At 37.4% G+C, this 19,847-nt stretch overlaps 1 protein-coding gene and 1 non-coding gene across 2 annotated transcripts in view; one reads left to right on the top strand and one right to left on the bottom strand.

Annotated features, from left to right (window-relative positions):
• The window catches only part of Commd1 (copper metabolism domain containing 1), a 128,820-nt gene that overhangs the window by 12,385 nt on the left and 96,588 nt on the right, over positions 1-19,847 (top strand). The window lies entirely within an intron of this gene.
• LOC111756090 (U6 spliceosomal RNA) lies at positions 6,920-7,026 on the bottom strand. Its single transcript, XR_002790584.1, has one exon. It is a non-coding gene; the product is annotated as a U6 spliceosomal RNA (small nuclear RNA).

A 19,847-nucleotide genomic window follows, 5' to 3' on the forward strand; every position in this document is an offset into this window, starting at 1 on the left:
AGTGACACAAGTACCTGCGTGGGAAGCTCAGAGTCCTGAGTTCAATTCCTAGTGCCAAAGCAAAACAAAATGAACAAATATGGAGTTGTTCATTCATTCCTATAAACTATTTTTTGTTTGTTTGTTTTTGAGACAGGGTCTTATATTGTCCTCCAGGCTGGCCTGGAACTCAGTGCTCCTCCTGCCTCAGCCTCCTGAGTGCTGAGATTACAGGTGTGTACCACCATGCCCAGCTCATTCCTATATACATTAAACTGCTAGAAAAGTACAATTATGCTAAGCATTGAAGGATTAGTAAGACACTGTATTTTATTAAAAAAATTATAGTTTACTAGGGAAGGTGAACATATATGTAAGTAATAAGACTTAAAAGCAATGGCAAAAAAAAAAAAATCAGTGGCCACTAACTAGACTGTTACATATATGCATATATCTGTTACTTTGTCATAAAGGTTTACTTTGTGAGGGTTTGGAATATAGCAGACTTTGATTCACAGTGTTCTGAGTGGGAAACAGAATTAATGTATTCAGATGAAAACAAACCATGGGGTTACTTAAAAAAAAAAAAAGAATTGAAAGCAAAATAAAAAATCTTATGAGTGAGTTGTAATTAATTTTACTTTCTAGGCTATAATGAGATAAGATTTTCACAAGCAAAGTAAGTAGTTCTACATAGGGAGAACAGTATTAAGACATGTGTGTTGAGTTCAGGGTTACCAAAGTCATAATGAAGCATCTGAGATATAAGATGATAAAGGGTTATCATCATTGTCAGGAGTACTCTACAGTACATTTGAATTTTATTCTGTGGGGATCAGGGACCCATGGAAAAATGTACTAGGTTGGAGCTGGGAATATTTATGTATTTTTGGTGGTAAAAACTTTGTAAACCTATAGGTATAGAATTTGTAAACCTATAGGAAGTTCTTTCTTGGTATTGGTTTGGGGGTGGGGTATGCCATCATCAGAAAGATAATGGTTCATTTTTCATATCAAAGGTATATGCCCCACCAATCTTTTTTTTTTTTTGGATAGGCAATCTAAGATGTTTTGCTTAAAATCATTCTTTGAATTCTCAATCTTTCTTTTAAGATCATGTTTCTGCCCTATACTTTTATCAACTAAGCTAATTTATAAACTTTTTAAAAATAATTAGTATGTTTTATTATGTATATAATAATTACATTCATCATGAAGAGTTGGTACTTGTTCATTACATAACACATTTTAAATTTTTTTATATCCTTTCCCTCCTCTCATTCCATCTGTTGGTCTCCTTCCTTTTCACAAAAGATATGTTGAGATTTTGGTGTGATGTGGCTAGAAGAAAAGAAGTGTAAACCTAGGCAATACTGGTATGAATAACCTTATGTAATTTTGACTGTTTCCTGGAGTTGGCAGTCTTCTTTTTTGTTGTTGTTTTTATTTGTTTTTCTTGAGACAGGGTCTCACTGTGTAGTTCAGGACAGCCTTGAAAGTATTATGTAGCCCAGGCTGGCCTTAAACTCATAGCAATCCTTTTTCCTCAGTCTCCTAAGTGCTGGGATTACAAGTATGTGACTCCATACCTGGCTTGACTACCATATTGTATTTGTCCATTTATCAGTTGGTAGGCCTTTGAATTGTTTCTGCTTTTTGGCGATTATGAATACCATCCCTAAGAACATTTTTGTAGACATACACTTTCATTTCCCTTCCTCCCTAAAAATCTGCTGTATTCTTCTCCCCTGGCAGTCACTGATCTTTTTTGTCTCCATTTCCTGAATGTTTTATTTGTTTTTTGAGACAGGGTCATGCTTTATAATTCAAGCTGGCCTTGAACTCACTATGTAGCCTAGGCTGGCCTTGAACTCATGACAGTCCTCCTGTCATAGCCTTCCAAATGCTGGAATTATAAGCATGTGCCACCACTCCTGGCTTCCAGAATGTCATATAATTAGAATCATATAATATGTCATGTTGGCTTTTTTTTGACTTTTTGAGATAGGGTCTTGCTGTGCAGTTTAGACTGGCCTTGGGCTCCCCTTGTCTTGAACTTGGAACCATCCTCCTGCCTCACCTCCCCCGTGCTGGGAATATAAGAGTGTGCCACCATACCCGGCTTCATGTTGGCTTCTTTCACAGTATATTGATCTAGTTTCTATTCCTGGGATAAAATACCTGATTTATGCAGTTTAAGTGAGGAAAAGTTCATATTGGCATATGATTTCAGAAGCTTCAGTCTATGGTTAGTGGGCTAGAAGGCAAAAATATACCTCCAGAGAATGGCAGAGGAAAGCTGCTCAAGTCATGGTGGCCAGGAAGCAGAGAGCAGAGGAAACAGCCAGGTACAGTTTCCAAGGTCATGCCCCCAAAACTCACCTGAACACAAAAGTGGGTTTTACTAATCTAGATGTCGCTTAAGTTGACAATCAAGATTAACTGTCACGTTTAGTAACATATTTTATTTATTTATTTTTCAAATCCATTTTAGTTCAGAGAGGAAAAAAAAAACCCCAAATTTCAAAACACATCACTTGGGAGTGCATTTATTTTTTACACTACATAATACTCTCTTATTTATATGTACTGTATTTCTCCTTTCAGTTACTGAAGGACATCTTGGTTTCTCCAAGTTTTAGCAGTTATGAATACAGCTGCTCTAAACATCCATGTGCAAGTTTATGTGTGGGCATAAATTTTCAGTTCACTTGGGTGAATATCAAGGAGATCAATGCATAGTTAGAATATTTAGTTTTAGAAGAAGCTGCCAGACTGTCTTCTCAAGTGGCTATATCATTTTTTCATTTTACCAGTTACTGTCACTCCACATACTCCCCAGCATTTATTTTATCTATGTTCTAGAACTTGGTCATTCTAATCAATATGTTGGTGTTAATTTCTGATTTGGTAATTTATTTCTTAAAGTCCTAGAGACTTGTGTGTAGTTTTAATATCTTTCATAACAAATACAGTATATTTACTTAGTGTACTGGTTGATACATTGTGTCAACTTGAAAAGTTTAGAAGTTTAATCAACTCAGCAGGGAGCCAGGGTCCTTACTTTGTAAACGTCCTTAACCCCTGTGCAAGAGGAGAGTACAGAGGTGGTGTGAATGCTACACCAGTGCTACCCTGGTGTGTGTAGGAGTAAGTCTGTTTACAATATAAGGGAGAAAAAGAGGCTTGCTCTTTCCCCCTTTTGCTCTTGCTGCTTTTACTGTCTTCTGCTGCCTTGAAATGTTGCCCCAGTGCCATGCCATGCTGCTGTGGAGCCAACTGATTATAAACTAAAACCTCCATAAACTGTGAGCTAAATAAACCTTTCCTTCCTTAATTTTGGATGTTGGATGTTTTGTCCCAGCCATGAGGGAAAAGTAACCAAGGCACTTAGAATGGAATCTATTTGCAAGTAAAGTCTTGGGTTATTTCATGTTTTAATGTTTAGACAGCCTGAAGTATTGTTATTGGAGGCCTGAGTTGGAGAAACCTAGCTCTGGGGCCTCAGCAGACCAGGTCTGGCCATTTATTTAGTGGAGCTAACTTAACAGTGGGAAGACTGGGCTTATGATGTTAGTCTTATTTCTTCCCAGTGTTGGACATACATTTCTTTCATGCTTTGCCCACCATTCATCTCTGCTAGTTGGGTTGTGTGGCTAGTGGTCAAACCTGGTCTATTGAAGCCTTTTTGATAACAAAGTTACTATTTTTGGAGGTAGGGGGAACATTTAACAATAATTGAGGTTTGAAAATAGAGTATTTGGTATGCCTTTCTTGGAGAGGGGCATTAATACATGGTATGGTTTAGATCTAAAATGTCCTCCAAAATTGTCGTATGTTGTGTGGAAGGTGATTGGATCATAAGGCCGCTATATCAGTCATAGATGCATCCATTGATGAATTCAGGTGCTAAATGTGCTTTAGTAGTCAGCGCATGCTTGGAAGTGGATCGCTGGGGGCATGATCTGTCCCTGTCCGTGGGGAATACCATATTCTTGTCCCTAACTCTCTTTCTGCTTTCTAGCTGTGGTGATGGGAGCAGCTTTTCCTCCACCATGCCCCCATGCTCATCTTTCATTCTGTTTCTTCATTGGAGCAGCCAGCTATGAACTGAAACTGTCAGCCAAAATAAATCTCATGTCCTTCAAGCTGTGCGTGTTGGGTGTTGTATCCAGTGATGGGAAAGTGACTAAGACAATACTTTGAAGACATGAGGGATTTTGCAGTGAAGAAACTTGTTTAAACTTCTTTGTCTCGGGCTCTCTCATTTATTTGATTCCTGAAGCCTCCCTTTGCTTACATAAACTATACATAGTAGTTTTCTGTGGAACAAGTAGTCTTAGTAATTAATACTTTTATAGTGTGTGCTGTATGCTAGGTACTGTTTTCAGTGTTTTACATATGTTAGTTTGTTAGTAATTTTTCCTAAGCTTCCTGTTTGCTTTGTTCCTCCACTCCAAGCCTACTACCTTACAAACTGTGATCCATACAATAAGGGGCATTATAGTTCAGAAGCTGGGAGTTCACATGGGGAGAAAAAAGCTAACTGCATTAGAATCACAGCTGTGCCACTTTAATCACTCATGATTTTGAGCAAGTAAGTTACTTTTCTCTATGCCTCAGTTTTCTTTTTCTTTTTTTTTTAAATTTTATTAAAAAGGAAAAAGAGAAAAAACAAAACAAAACAAAGCGGTGTAAGGGTACAAGTAATACAGAACTAAAAAAAAAAAAAAAAACAGTAAGAAATCACCAGTTAATAGATTACATATTATCATCTTAGAGATAGTTGCTTAAATCACAGTATCAAAGCATACAAAGTGGACATTCAAACAGTGAGACTGCAAACAGTTGCATTCAGTGATCCAACCGAAAACATTAATATGGTCAACTATTTAACACCCCTAAGCACTCTTGCTGTTGTATCCTTTAGAGCTCTTTTTTACAACAAAATTTACACATTTTGGGTTTTATTACTCCTTCGTTCTTATTACTTTTTTGGGGGGGGGAGAAAATAAAGTCAAATATGGCAAAACAAAGCTGTCAGTCAAAACCAAGGATAGACATAGCACATGATGTAAAACAGAGTACAAGGTTATCAACAATGGTTATCAACAATGTCTCTTGTTTCCTTAAAAAGAATTGTCTATCTCATTAAATATTATAAAGTTGAACAAAACAGTAGAGAACAAGACCAATAAAACTTAAGCATTGTAAACATTACAGGACTTCCAAAGGAGACAATAGTCAAACCAGAATGGGCATCTTTAGTGAATCTTATTGCCTTCAAAGTTGCCTATACCCTCAAACTTGATACTATCATACAGAATGGAACAGAGTCTAATCAGTCAAAACAAGATAGTGGGAGTATTACAGGACTTCAAAACAAGTTAATAGGAAATCAAAAAAAGTTACTATTATATATCCTGCTAATTTTTAAAAATTTTCCCCTTAATTAAAAAAAACATAAAAAATAACTAAATAATTTTTTTAATGAATAAGGGAGAGATTGAGATAAAACAGGACATAACAATATAACAATATAGGTCAAAGCTTGACTGTTTCAGCAACCTAGTGCTTCACCACCAAATAACCCAACTTAATAGTAGTTACCATAGTGTCTGTCTTTTTCCTTGAAATATTTGAATAAAACTTCATATACTATAGCTTCAAATATTTCCATATCAAGAAGCCCCGAATAAAGCCTTTCCAATTAATAAGTGAAAACTTTATAAGGCTTCAAGGCCACATAATGGGAAATCATGATTACCACATTTTTTAATATATTTGAATCATTACTTACATTAGGGAAACTATTCAGTATTCACACATGTGAGATTGATTTATTTCACTTATGAGTATGGTCTCAAGCTGCGCCCATTTATTGATAAATATCTCAATGTGATCCTTCTTTATAGCTGAGTAATACTCCATTGTATAGAAATACCACAACTTTTTTATCCATTCCTCAGTTGATGGACACCAGGGTTGTTTCCAAGATCTGGCAATTACAAATTGTGCTGCTATAAACATAGGTGCGCATATATCACTGTGGTATGATGCTTTCAGTTCTTCTGGGAATATGCCTAGAAGTGAAATAGCTGGAATAAATGGGACTTCCAATCACAGCTTTTTGAGAAATCTCCAGACTGACCTCCACAAAGGCTGCACCAGTCTACACTCCCACAACAGTGTAGGAGAGTTCCTTTTTCCCCACAGCCTCTCCAGCATTTGTTGTCGGTTTTTCTTGATCCTGGCCATTCTTTCAGGAGTGAGATGGTATCTCAGTGTGGTTTTAATTTGCATTTCTCTAATGACCAATGATGATGAACATTTTTTCATGTATTTATTTGCCATTTGCATTTCTTCATCTGAGAATTGCGTATTCATCTCAGATGCCCATTTTTGGATTGGATCTTTGAATTTTGGGGGTCTGAGTTTTTTAATTCTTTATATGTTTTAGACAAGAGTCCCTTGTCTGAGAGAGTTCACTAAAATCTTTTCCCAGTTTGTGGGTTTTCTTTTCACTATGCTGGAGATTTCTTTTGACATACAGAAACTTTTTAATAAGAAGTGGTCCCAGTTATTGATTCTGGGAAGTATTTCCCGTGCGGTTTGAGTCCTGTTCATGAATTCTCTACCTACCCCTATGTCTTCAAGGTTTCTACCCAATTTGTCTTCCAAAAGATTTAGTGTTTCTGTTTTAATATTCAGATCTTTGACCCATTTAGATTTTAATTTAGTACATGGTGATAGACATGGGTCTAGCTTTAGTTTTCGGCAAATGGAGAGCCACTTTTTCCAGCACCATTTATTAAAGAGACTGTCATTCTTCCAGTGAACCTGCTTGGCTCCTTTATCAAAGATAAGGTGGTTGAGTGTGTTTGTAGTTGTGGTTGTATCTTCTAATCTATTCCATTGATCTTCGGCTCTGTTTTGATTCAAAAATATGGAACGCTTCACGAATTTGCGTGTCATCCTTGCGCAGGGGCCATGCTAATCTTCTCTGTATCGTTCTAATTTTAGTATATGTGCTGCCGAAGCGAGCACTATGCCTCAGTTTTCCGAAGATAGAAATATTAGACTCACAATAATGTTATAACACAAGAAAAATAGAATTTTATACCTTTAATTTTTTTTTTTTTGTCTTTTTCGTTTTTCTTGGGATCGAACCAGGGATTGAACTCACGACCACACACTTGCAAGGCAGGCACTTATGCCACTGAGCTAAATCCCCAGCCTCTATACCTTTAATTTAATAAAGATTAATATTTAGTTTATTTCTCTTTTTGGCTGAAACATTTACATTGTGTACTTATATTTCACTTGTAGTGGGTGCTCCTAAATATTATATAGTAAAATTAATAACTCCTTAATCAGAGTTCATGGTATCCTCAGAAATGTCTTTTATTGTTGGTTTATTCAAACTAGGATCTGCTTACAGACCTTAGATTACATTTGGTTGTTACATCTGGCAGGAGATGATGTTGAAGTTGGCATTTTCAGATTTTAGTGAAGTAAGAGATTCTCTATAGACAGTGAAGGGTTGGGAGAGGAATTTGGAAATTTGAAAGGCTAAATGAGCTGGGTGTAGAGGCACATACCTGTAATCCCAGCATTTCAGAGGCTAAGGCAAAAGAATTACTGTGAGTTTGAGCCCAGCCTGGACTAAATAGTGAGTTCAAGACCTTTACAAGGATGCAGTGACCTTTTTTGTCTCTCTTTTTTGTCACTCTTGGCTTGAAATGCACTTTGTCTGCAAATAGAATAGCTATCCCTGCTTTTTTCTGGGTTCCTGTCACATGGAGTATTGTTTTCTATTCTTTGACTTTCAGTCTATAAATTGCTTTTTGAATTAGATGTGTTTCTTGTATACAGCATATTGTTGGATCTTGCTTTTTGATCCATTCTGCCAGTCTGTGTCTTTTGACTGGAATTAAGATCATTAATATTGATGGTTATAACTGAAATGTATTGACTTACCCTTGTCATGTTATTTTCCTGTTGTTGGCTCTCCCCTTTCTTCCCCCAATCCTCTTAGTTGTTTGCCTTCCCTGGTGGATCCTTTCTGTTGGGGTTCATGGCGCTGTAGTCCTTATTACCCTTTTCTAGAATGTCTTTCAAACATTTTGGAGTGCTAGTTTGGTGTTTCTACAGATGTTTTTTGTCATGAAAGTATCTTATTTCTCAATCAGTTTTGAAAGATAGTTTTTCAGGATACATCAATCTGAGTTGAAAGTTGTTTTCTTTTAGAACTTAAAATACTTCTCGTTGTCCTTGACTTGAGACTTTGTGCTGAGAAGCCTGGTGTGATTCTTATGGGCTTCCCTTTAGGTGATTTGTTTCTTTTCCCTAACAGCTTTTAATATTCTGTTCTTGTGTTGAATTTCTGGAGTCTTGATTATTACATGACCATTTTTATATACGATGTTTTTTGATAATGACTAATTGGAATTTTGTATGCCCCACTTACCTGTATGTTAAGTTCTTTTTCCCTGCTTGGGAAGTTTTCTGTCATAACTTATGTGAACAGGTGTCTTTCTTTCTTTCTTTCTTTCTTTCTTTCTTTCTTTCTTTCATGATTACACAGATGCCATTTATTTGGTCCATGCTACAGTATATTCATTAATTTGAGTTTTACAAAACATCAAATATAAATCACCTGACACTGTAATAATACACAAAAATTAACTTCTTACAGCTATATCAGGCAGTAAAAACTGAAAATCTAAGTAAATTAACATTATTTTACATTAATATACATAGTAGCATTTAACATTTAAAAACAAGTTCCGATACATAGCTCTTGGTATTACTTTAAATCTGTGTCATTTAACAATATGAAAATGGGGGCTGGGGATTTAGCTCAGTGGCCTAAGTGCCTGTCTTGCAAGCAGGCAGTCATGAGTTCGATCCCCAGTACCGATAAAAAAGAAAAAGACCAAAAAAAAAAAAAAAAAAAAAAAGAATATGAAAATGGGGGAAACAAAGCAAGTAACTTGCCTCCCTGGTAAGTGGCTGTGGTGTGACAGACTGTGGCAGCCCCAGTGGGAGAACCACCAGTGTCTCCTGAGATCCGCACCATGTTGGAACTTAGGACGCTGGGAAACCAAGCAATTAGCTTGCCTCCTTGCTAAGCAATAGTGAGCCCACTGGTGCAGGGCTTAGAGTCAAACATCCCACTTTCCCTCCCCCCCTATAGCAAATGGGAACCAGAGATCTGAGCATCTCTTGGGAGGCTGACCATATACAATATAACAAATAAGGGGAATTTCCTTCTACCATCTTTTTGAAGGCAAATATTTTTTCTCCTGTTTTGCTTTATTCTGATTAATGGTACTGTTCTATTCAATATTCTGTTTTGATAAGTTCTATAATGTTCTGTACATCATTTTATTTTGCTATACATGATTGAAAGAACAACTAATGTGATGATAACGAGATATACTGTGATACCTATTACTGTTATCCTAGTAACTGCTGTGAAGTTCTGTACCAATTTCACTATACTGTCTCAATTGGCTTTGTTCTGTCATGTTCTGTTGTATTTTACTACCTTCAAAATAATAAAAAGTTTTTAAAAAAGAATATGAAAATGACATGGAGTAGACAGAGAATTCATGAATAAAACCGCACAGGAAATACTTCAAAGAATCAACAACTGGGGTCTCATATTACTAAAAAGTTTCTGCACTTCAAAAGAAATTACCAACAAAGTGAAAAGAAAACCCACAGATTGGGAAAGAATTTTAGCCAACAGTCCTTCAGATAAAGGACTTATATCCAGAACATATAAAGAATTGAAAAACATCAAACCCTCCAAATTCAAAGACCCTCTCCAAAAATTTGCATCAGAGATGTACATACAATTCTCAGATGAAGATACACAAATGGCAAATAAATATATGAAGAAATGTTCACCATCACTGGTCATTTGAGAAATGCAAATTAATACAGCATTGAGATTTCATCTTACCCCAGAAAGAATGGCCGCCATCAAGAAAACAACTGATAACAAATGTTGGTGAGGATGCAGGGGAAAAAGGAACACTGCTCCACTGTTGGTGGGAGTGCAGACTGGTGCAGCCACTATGGAAATCAGTATGGAGATTCCTCAAAAAGCTAGGATTAGAGGTTCCATTCAATCTGTTTCCCTCCTGGCTATTTTCCCAGAAAAAGTGAAAAGGTCATGTCACAGTGATATATGTGTATCCATGTTCATAGCAGCACAATTTGTGATAGCTGAATCTTGGAAACAACAAAAATGCCCATCAGCTGCAGTGTGGATAAAAAAATGTGGTATTTTTATACAATGGAATATTACTCAGCTATAAAAAGGATGATCTTGAGGCTTTTATAGGTAAATGGAGGCAAGTTGAGACTATCTTCGTAAGTGAAATAAGACATCAGTAAATATCACATTGTCTCTCTAGTGTAAAAAATAATAAAAACTGACAGAATAATGGGATCCAAAAAATATAATAGATATTGTGAAAATGAAAGGCAAGGAAAGTGCGCTAAAGGATATAATGGTATATATAGTGTGTAAGATAGATGACCATATTACTGAATTTCTGTTGGATCATTGAACAGAAGGGTTTGTACTGTCATTGTCTAGCCACTTTTTGTGCTTTGATTTTGTGACTTTAGCAACTATTTTCAAGATGACAATGTGTAATGTATCAACTAGCATTTTGGTTTTTTGGTTTTTTTTTTTTTTTTTTTTTTTTTTTTTTTTTGTCTTTTTCCTTTTTATCGGTACCGGGGATCAAACTCACGACTGCCCGCTTGCAAGGCAGGCGCTTATGCCGCTGAACTAAATCCCCAGCCCCCTCAACTAGCGTTTTTATGATGTTAATTTTTTTGAATTCTGTATTCTACCTTTTTTTCTGTTTTTCTATTTTTTTGTTTTTTTCTTTTTAATTTTCTTTTTTTCTTTCTTTGAAAAAAAGATAATATGCAATATAACAACCATTGTTAAATTTCTTTCATTCTGTTTTGAAAACCTATATTGTTATTGTTTTGGGTTTGTTGTTGTTTGTCTCTTTCGCTTTTTGTTTTTCTTTTCTGAATTTTTTCTTTTTAAAGTACAAAATTAGGGGCTAGGGATTTAGCTCAGCAGCATAAGTGCCTGCCTTGCAGGTGTGCGGTCGTGAGTTCAATCCCTGGTACCGATAAAAAAGAAAAAGACAAAAAAAACTAATAAAAAAATATGAAAATGATTAATCTAGGCTAAAAATAATCCTTTTTCTAAGTTAAAAAAAAGTGTTATATTTATAACCAAGTATCAACTTTACTAAACCACAGTATTTTTAAACTATTAAATGATAACCTAAGGGTATTTACATTAAGAAGGCAACAAGCATTGTATTGTTTTATCTCCTAACTGGTTATGTGCACAGTTTGTTCAAAGAGTTTAAAAACCATTCCTAATTTCAACACAGCATACTGCAATGTTTCTACTAGTTTTAGCAAAGTGAATGCTTTCACTTTCATCCCTTTCAAAGGGATGTGAACAGGTTTTTAATCATTGTACTATCCCCTGCTTTCTCATTGATTCTAGTCAGTCTTATAGTATTCTTTGCATCATCTGTAAGCAGCTGGGTTGATTTCTCATGGCCACTTGCTATTTTTAAGAAATCTTACTTTTCATGATTGCTAAATGCAATCCTGTCTTCTACATTTGAAATTCTGTGGTTCACAGTGGCTCTTTCAATGGAATTTTTAATCTACTGTATATCTATTTGAATCTGTTTCATGGAGTCCATTTCTTTTCTACGTTGGACATTCATGGTTTCCATCATTTTCCTAAGCTCCTTTAATCTTTTTTTTAACCTGTGTCTGCTCTAGAGTCAGTAAGCATGTCTTTCATTATAGCTGCCATCTCTGTAATTATCTGAGAAATTATTTCTGAGTTGATTTTTTTTTTTTTTTTTTTTTTTTTAGTGCATCTTTCATCTGCTTTGTTACTTCTGCTGTTAGCACTTCAGAGGGTCCAACTGGGTGGTTTTCAGATTGTCCTACCTCTTTGCCCCCTGAGCTTGCCTTTACTGAGCAGGCCATCTGGGGTTGCATCTTGTTTAACTGTCTTCTCATTTTCTTCTTTTTTCTTAGTTTAATTCCTGAGTTAATACCTGTAAATTGCCTATGGCTAATAGCTTTAGTGCTAGTATTTAGAACCCTTAGAAAATGACTGCTGCTCAAAGTTATCTTCCAGGTGTAGCTGATTTTTGAATTTTGTGTCTGTTCCAAGATCTCACCTTTTAAATTTATTAGGGATGAGGAATTGCCCACTTGGCCCAGCCCCTGGTTCTTTGGCACTGGCCTATAGAATTTTTTGTCATCTTGGCTAATAGCATGCAACAGCCTAGAAAATGACAAACTGGGGTAACTGTTAATTTGCCACCTTTAACCGTGTGAACTAGATTTGTGATTATATAACAAAATCTAAAATGAACTAGACAGTTGTGTAGAGTAAGCCCTCATAATGGTGATTTTACCCTCATGGGAGAAAATTTTAAAGCGGTTAAGGGAAAAATAGAGAAATAGAAGAAGAGAAAGATTAGAAACAAGGCTAGAGGACAAAGACAAAGGAAGATCTTAGAAACTTCAGGAAACTGGTGAAGACTGGAGGGAAAGAGAAGGAAGAAATAAAAACAACAGAACAGAGAAAAAAAAAAAACCCTAGAAATTGTTTTCATACTCTTATAAAACAACCCAGAAAAAAGAAGAGGAAAAAAATGTCCACTTTAAGGCATGTCTGTGATGTCACTAGTAGATAATGTGGACAGATGGAGTCCAGATCCAAATTGATTAATCCCAGCAAACCAGCCATAGATTTACATGGGATAGTGGATAATCCCAGCAAGCCTGCACCATTAGTTCCACTGAAGCTTGGGCTGGTTTCTGACTGAGAGGCTGGAACCAGATTCATTCAGCCTATAGCTATCCATGTGTCTCCTGCCAGCTTGAACTTGGCTTCCTGCCAGTTTGAGCTCAATTCTCTGACCTCCTGCCAAATTGAACTCGGCAGTCTGACCTTGTCACTGGAAGCTACTAGATGGTGCCAGCCCACAGTTATTCTGAGTTCTGAACTCAGTTGGCCCCTCTCCAAGATGGCTACCTGCCAATAGACCTCTTCTGGGGGATGTCTGAACCCGAATAACCCACCAGCCATTGCAGTCTGCTGTGTCCACTGCTTTGTTCCACTGGTGTTTCTCCATGGAGGTCGCTGAGGTCATCCATAGTCACCACGGATCTGCAGGTTCAATCCTCCCCTGCCACACAGTGAGTCTCGGCTCAGGGAGAAAGCGCCTCTGCCACTTAAAGTCTCTCTTTGCTCTCGCTGTGGGCTTCACTTCTCACTTCAGATCCTGGGTCTTAGGGACCCACCAGATACAGAGGGGCTCTTTCTCTACTGCTCACCACACTGCCACCTTCCCAGAAGTCCTCTGTTTTTTTTTTTTTAATCGGTACCAGGCATCGAACTCACGACTGCCTGCCTGCAAGGAGGTGCTTATGCCGCTGAGCTAAATCCCCAGCCCCCTGTTTTTTTTTTTTAAGTATAATCCAGAATACCTGAATGCAGTTTACGTGTCAGCCAACCATACGTGTAAATATAAAAGAGTAGGGGTGCATGTGTGATAGTACAAGATCGACAAATAAATTTTAGTTATTAATAGGTGTCTCCCTTAGGTGGCATAGTTGGGATAGGTACCTTTCTTCCTTTTTTCTTTCTTTCTGGCTTTTTGAGACTGTCTTTCTGGTTAGTTCAGGCTGTCTTTGAACTCAGATATGTCACCCAGGCAGGCCTCGAATTCAAAGTGATCCTCCTGCTTCAGTCTCCTGGAGCTCTGGGATTACAGGCATGCATAACCATGCCCAGGAAGGCATTAATTCCTATTGGACATTGTTTCTCACATCATTTTATTTTACCAAATAAGATTAGCTATTTTTAGTGTCTCAACTTTTTAAAAAGTGAAGGAACAAACTTAGATTTTCTAGGGGACTTCTGGGGAATATCAAAGTCGACTTAAGATCAATATTTAAGATTTAATTTTGAAAAGATAAATGTCAAAATGTTTGAAAACTTGATTAAATAGGATTCCCAGGTGACTTTTTAAAGAAGAGTTGGTTCTCTTAAATAATCAAAGATGGGATAAAGTACCAGAAATGTTCCCAGTGTACACTCATAGATTACTTAAAAAGAGAGGAAAATTTGTTTCCTAAAAAGAGCATATCACTAGTCCAAGAAACTGCTTTGAGAAAACCAAATTCTATTTTCCATCAGTACACTATTGATAATAGTTTATTTAATCTTTGCTTGATACAAGTTTTTGTCTCCTTTTCTTCAGTATAGTCTTTATACTTTTCCATAGCCATTCAGGTTTTTGTTGTCATTTTTGCCGTTTTGAAACAGTCTTGCTATGCAGTTCATGCTGGCCTCAAGCTCACTTTGTATTCCAGGCTGGTTGTGATCTTGCAGCCATCCTCCTGCTCCAGCCTCCTGAGTGCTGGGATTACAGGTGGGTGCTATCACATCTGGCCTTTTTGACAGGGTCTTGCTATGTAGTGCAGGCAGGCCTTAAATTCACTGTGTAGCCCAGGCTCACCATGAATGTATGGTGCTCTTCCTGCCTCAGCTTCCCAAGTGCAGAGATTTCAAGTATGTGCCACCACTCCTGGCTTGAAACATAATTTTTAGCTTAGTTTTCCTCTAATTTAAAGCTGCTTCAAAAGTTTAGTTAATTTTTTAAAAATGCATTTAGGGGAAATGCAGATCAAAACCACGCTGAAATTCCTTCTCACCCCAGAGAGAATGTGTGTCATCAAGAATACAAAAAATATGGACATGAACAGGGGATCTGGTTACAACATCTGTCACTCCCATTGATCACCAGGGTTGAGTTACCTGATCTGGGTAGGTAGGTATCCCCATCCTCCCTCACTGCTCCGTGTTGAAGAGGACCAACCACCTCTGACAGAGGAGGACTGTTTCCTTGCTCAAGGGTGTATGAGTACAATAGATGTCTTCCCTTGCTAGAACCTCCAAACAAACTCAAGAATACAAAATAAATGCTGGGCCTGTTGGTGTATGCCTGTAAATGCAGCATTTGGGAGGCTGAGGCAGAAGAATCACAGCAAGTTGGATGTCAACCTGCAATATATAATGAATTTTTTTCTTTCTTTTTTTTTTCAGGCAGATTTATTTATATTGATGGATATTGATTGGGATCATTCCCAAAATATCAGGCCCTGATCTCTGGTGGTCTAGGGCTTATATGAGATAAGCAGGCAGGAAGTACAGAACAGAATGACTTATCAATTGGGAATTGATTCTTAACAATATTCATCATAGGGACCAGCTAGGTACCCCAGTGACCAGCTGTTTCTAAGAGACAAAAGCAAGTGGATCTGGAACAGGAACTATTACCTGGGCAACTAAGATATATAGTGATTTTGAAACAGGATGAACTGCATAGCAAGACCCTATCTCCGAACAAATGAACATATTAAAAAATAATAAATGCTGGGAATGTGGGGGAAAGGAACCCTTCTCTATTGTACCCTGCAGGCAGGAATGTAAATTATGTAGTTCAGCCACAATGGAAAAAAACAAAACTACAAATACAGCTGCCATTTGCCCAGCTATCCCACTCCTTGGCATATACCCTAACAGTTGATGTCAGTGTAGTATAGGGATATCTGCGTACCTTGTGGCACCATTCACAGTAGCTAGAATATGGATCCAGTGTAGATGCCCATCAACAGATGAATGGGTAAGGAAAACGTGATGTATATAACACAATGAAGTATTACTCAGCTACAAGAAAGAACACAATTCTCTCATTTGCAGGAAAACAGCTGAATCTGAAGCCTATAATAATAGTGAAATAGTGAAATAATCCTGACTCAGAAAGTCAAATATTGCTCGTTCTCTTTAATTTGTAGAGTATAAAAAAGGATGACTCCCCAGTACCGATTAAAAAAAAAAAAGGATGACAAGATAGTAGATGAGAGACTATAACTTATTCAAGAGAAAGGGAATAAAGTAAGAGGATAAAAGGGGAACGACTGTGGCAAAATATGTTATACACATTTAACCCCAAACTGGAGGATGTGAAATAAAGGGGTAATGAGGGGTTGAAAATGGGCAAAGTATGTTATATATATGTCCAGATCTGCCAAATGTAACCCATTAATCTGTATAACCAATTTAAAAAAAGAGTAGAAAATTAAGAAAATATATCCAGTAAAGATATAAAAGCTAGGTGTGGTGGCGCGTGTTTGTATTCCCAACCCTCAGGAGGCTGAAGCTGGATGATTGCCTGAGTTCAAGGCCAGTCTGAACTACAAAATGAGACCCTTCCCAAAACCAAACCACACCATACCACACCCAAATATATTTCCCTGAAAGGAATGTGGAACACAGTGGTTTCTAAAGGTATTTATATTTCTTTGTTCGTTTTGATTGACATATTTCCCAAGGAAATTAGAGGTGTGTATTTGTTATATTTCTTTTTTTTTTTTGTCTTTTTGAGACAAGGTTTCACCTATGCAGTTCAGGCTGGCCTTGAACTCACTTTGTAGCGCAGGCTGGCCTTGAACTTGCAGTGATTCTCCGGGCTCAGACTCCTCTAAGTCCTGGGATTATAGGTGTGTACTACCACACCTGGTTTATTGATGTATTTCTACTAGGTGAAAATATGGAATAATTTTCCTCTAAGGGTTTGTATTATATGAAAGTATATTTCTTGACAAATGGCAGTTGTATCTTTGTTTTAATCACTAAACCTGTATTTTGAAGTACTATTTTAATAAACCAGGAGCTTGATGGAAAAGCTGTTTCATCTACAAAAGATAATAGAAATTGACTTTATTTGACTTATTTGTAGTACTAAATTGGACTTCCGTTGTTTTCAAGCAGGGAAAATAAATTGATTAAATATAAATATAAATTATAGGGCTTTTAGTTTAAGTTCAGTTGTGTTGTGTGTACTTATTTTATTTGAAAATAACATTTTTCCTCCTTCAGAGAGGAAGGGTCACTTCATGAGGTATCTGGAGAACCTACTTCAAAAATACCTCATTTACATGGCTTGCAATTTGTTGCTGGCTGTTGGCTCTGCTGAAGGCTAGAGTCTGTTTAGTTTTGAACTCCCCATAAGCTGTTTGTGGCATAGTGCCTCGGATCTAAGAGTGCGTCTCTCAGGTGAGACAAAAATGGAAACTGCCAGTTTCCTAAAACCTGAGCCAGAGAATTGGCACAGCACCACTTCTGCTATGATCTTTTTAAAGTACTGGGGATTGAACCTAGGATCACGTGCGTGGTGGACATGTACTCTGCCACTGAGCTACATTTCCAGCCCCTACAGTTGCTGGTTCCTCATATACTCTTTTAGTAGCTTCCTCCAATGGTAACATCTTGCAGAAGTATAGTACAACATCACAACCACTATGTTGATGTTCACATAGGCAGAATACACAACACTGTACCACCAAGAATGCTTACATGGCCATTTTATAACGTCTACTCTTTTACCACCCACACCAACCCTAACATAAATCACTAATTTGCTTTCTGTATCTGTAATTTTATCATTTCAAGAATACTATATAAATAGAATCATGCAGAATATGTGAAGATTGGCTTTTTTTCCCACTCAATGTGATTCTTTGGAAATTAATACAGGTTTGATATCAGTGGCTCATTTTTCTTTGTTGTGGGATAGTATGGATATACTATATTTTATTATCTATTGACCTGTTGGAAGAACATCTGCTTAGTCTCCAGTTTTTGGCTGTTACAAATAAAGCTGCTTAAAATAGCTGTATATAGGTTGTATGGACACAAATCTTCATTTCTTGGATAAATGTACCAGGAGTGTAATTGCTGCATTAGATGGTAATTACATGTTTTAGTTTTAAATAAATTGTTATAAACTATTTTGTAGTGTAGATGTAACGTTTTCCCTTCTGCCAGCTATGTATAAGTGACCCAAATTTTCCATATCTTTGTCAATATTTGACTTTAAATTTTGGCTATATTCATGGTGTATAGTGATATCTCATTGTAGTTTTAATTTGTATTTCTCTGTGGCTAATGTTGTGCTTGTTTGCTATGTATTTATTTTCTGTAGTAAAATATCTCTCATGTTTTTTTGTCTTTTTTTAAAATGGGATTTTTAAAAAAGTGTTGGGTTGGGGCTGGGGATTTAGCTCAGCGGCATAAGCGTCTGCCTTGCAAGTGTGCAGTCGTGAGTTCGATCCCTGGTACCGATAAAAAGAAAAAGACAAAAAATATATATATATAAAAAGTACTGGGCTTTTAAAGTTCTTTATATTATTAGGTATTGTCCTTTGTTGGATGTGTGTTTTGCAATATTTTCTTCCAATCTATAAGTTTTTTTTTTTTGCATGGGGAAAATATTAATTTTGATTAAATTAAATTTTTTTTTGTCTTTTTCTTTTTTATCAGTGCCGGGGATCGAACTCAACGACCACACACTTGCAAGGCAGATGCTTATGCTGCTGAGCTAAATCCCCAGCCCCTGATTAAGTTAAATTTAACAGTTTTGCCTTTTATGGATTGTGCTTTTCTTGTCCTGCTGAACAACCCTGCCTAGTTGTAGTTCTCAAAGATTTTCTCATATGTTTAAGATTTATAATTTTACATTTACTTGAGTTTGTGATTCACTTTAAGTTTTATATAAATTGTGAAACTTGAAGATTCTTATTTGTTTTTTTGCCTCTGGGTGTATACTTATTCCAGTACCTTTTGTAGAAAAGACTGACCCTAATACATTGAATTTCTTTTGCATGTTTGTCAAGAATAAATCTGAGGCCTAGTGTGGTGGCGCATGCCTATAATCCCAGTACTCCGGGAGATTGAGGCAGGAGGATCGTTGCAAGTTTAAGACCAGCCTGGGCTACAAAGTGAGCTCAAGGCCAGCCTAAGCTGCATAGCGAGATCCTGTCTCAAGAAGACAAAAAAAGAAAAAAGAAATGAAAAAGTTGTCTGTATTTGCATTAGTCTGTTTCTGTGTTTATTCTTGCCTGTTGTTCTATGTGTCTATTCTACCTGATCTTGATTATTGTAGCTATATAGAAATTCTTGAGATGGGAGAGTTTCAAAAATGGCAGCTTGCTAGGGGATTAGGCGGAGAGTCTCTGCGGAGAAATCATATTAGATGCTAGAATATGACATCATGGAGAGGGCCAGACGAATGGATAACTATTCTTATTAACCAAGACAGCGTGGCTGGAGGATTTAAGGTCGTGCTAAGACTGTGGCTGCTGATAACAGGAGTCTGCAAATCCCGCACCTTTAATGCAGCACACTGACCAGTGGATCCAAGAGGAAAAGCTGTATTGGCTTTTGGCGACTGCTGGAAATTGAGACCCAGGACCGTGCCAAACAGCCAGGGCTGCCCGGCTGTGCTGGAGGAGATTGTGAGAAGCTCTGGAACTCCAAAACTGGGCACCGTGCAGTTTTCTGATCGTTCCACACTGTGTCGGGAATGCAGTGAAGGCAAATGGTGCAGTGTGCAGTAGACCCAAGAGGAAGATCTGCACTGAGTCCTAGTGAGTACTAGGGACTGGGTCCCGCGGCTGCTGTGTCTGGCTGGAGGACCTCTTGGAATTGGGCAGAGCCCACCACCATGGCAGTATCAGTAACACGGAGAGTCTGGTGGAGGACATCTTGGAGTTGGGCAGAACCCGCAGCTCAGTGACATCATCCCCTGGTGTAGACAGGTCTGGTGGAGGACATCTTGAAATTGGGCAGAGCCCAATGTCGTGAGGGAGTCAGCAACACAGTGAGAACAAGTGGAGGACATCTTAGAATTGGGCAGAGCCCGATGTCCTGAGGG

The sequence above is a fragment of the Cavia porcellus genome, unplaced genomic scaffold (genome assembly GCF_034190915.1).
Source record: "Cavia porcellus strain 051 isolate PalLab524CR breed Dunkin Hartley unplaced genomic scaffold, mCavPor4.1 scaffold_18, whole genome shotgun sequence".
In the NCBI taxonomy this organism is placed as follows: domain Eukaryota; kingdom Metazoa; phylum Chordata; class Mammalia; order Rodentia; family Caviidae; genus Cavia; species Cavia porcellus.